Source organism: Triticum dicoccoides, chromosome 4A (assembly GCF_002162155.2).
Source record: "Triticum dicoccoides isolate Atlit2015 ecotype Zavitan chromosome 4A, WEW_v2.0, whole genome shotgun sequence".
In the NCBI taxonomy this organism is placed as follows: domain Eukaryota; kingdom Viridiplantae; phylum Streptophyta; class Magnoliopsida; order Poales; family Poaceae; genus Triticum; species Triticum dicoccoides.
Window position 1 is genome coordinate 564,412,848 of NC_041386.1, and position 1,425 is coordinate 564,414,272.

Genomic DNA, 1,425 nt, shown 5'->3' on the forward strand with positions numbered 1-1,425 from the left:
TTCCTCTCAAATGTTTTTTACCTTTCTTTTCTTAGACACAATTGTTTTTTATGCCTGTTTTTTAGAATTAGTTTTTTATACCCAGGAGCACGTGTAGAGACGGGCTCCTGTAGACCCCACTCCTTGACTTTGTCAATGCCTCTCTCTCCTCCACATAAGCGGGCTTGTCGAGAAGACAAGAAATGATCTCTTAGCACAATATGTTTCACCATGTTTTAGGAATAACTAGTTATTGAAGATAAGGCTAAGAGATGATCCATTGTACACATGTTTTTTTGTCATCTCTAAATTACATGCAAGACTTATGATAAGACTGTCTTATCAACCATTGTACATGCACTTTATAGCCCAGAATTTTACTGGTACTACTTGCTATGAATGCGGGCAGCTGGCCTCTGAGGGGGGAGCGCGTGTGGGGAGGTGGTGGGGTGGGGGAGGGGTTCTGGTGGGCTAGGGTGGTAAGAAGCGGGCTTGGAAGTGGTGCGGACTCCCGCATGGCCAACCTCACATTATCACCACATATTTCTTGGAGTCTGTGCACGGCGGGCGGGCGATCTCTTCTCCCTCCCCCGTCTCTCTCCTCTCACCCAACGCTCGCCGAGCGATTAGATTTAGGCTATTGACGGTTTATTCAATTGCAGTCCCACATGTCAGTGAAAATGCAAGACAAAGCGTGTCCTCTCTAGTGAGCGGTGTACGTGATGAGCGGGCTAGTTTGAGTGATATGACGTGCTACAGTGCCGTCCACTTGCTCCATTTTATGTAAGCAAGAGTCTACACTCTTACGTGGGAGGAGTGAGAAACATGGTGGATCTGATTTTGATCGAGGGATAACTGTTCCCTGCGAAATAATGGAGCATTGTTAGCGATTATAGCATGATAGTTAGGGCATCTCCAGCGCTGGCCCTCAAATTTACACCGGCATCTGTCCGAGGACACTGATGGATGCCATCCAATGCTGCACGCATACCTTTCAACAACTCTATGAACTACCTGGACAAAATTCGTGCAAACAAAGCAAATTTCAAATTGACCGGATGAAATTCATTACATTTCAAGAACTTTTCCTATAAACTAGATGAAATTCATTACATATTTCGCACAAACCGTACTAAAGCCTACTGTAAACCTAATCTAAACGATCGCCGGGCCCCGACCACCATGTCGGGCCATGAACCCGAGAAAGCCGGCCTTTGCCTTTGCCTCCTTATCCGCCTCGATAACCTCCTCTTCCGGAGCACAAGGTTATGAAGATTTCCGCCTCCATGTCGCTGTCAAGCAGCTAATCGGCCGCCAATTTTTATCCCACCAAGCTTGGCGTCGACTGAGTGGAGGAGCGGTGGCCTTCCTGAGACCAGAGCGGTGGCGACCTACCGTGTACTACTCTTCCTCGTTGTCGGCTGCGCCCGCGCACGCGCGCTGTCT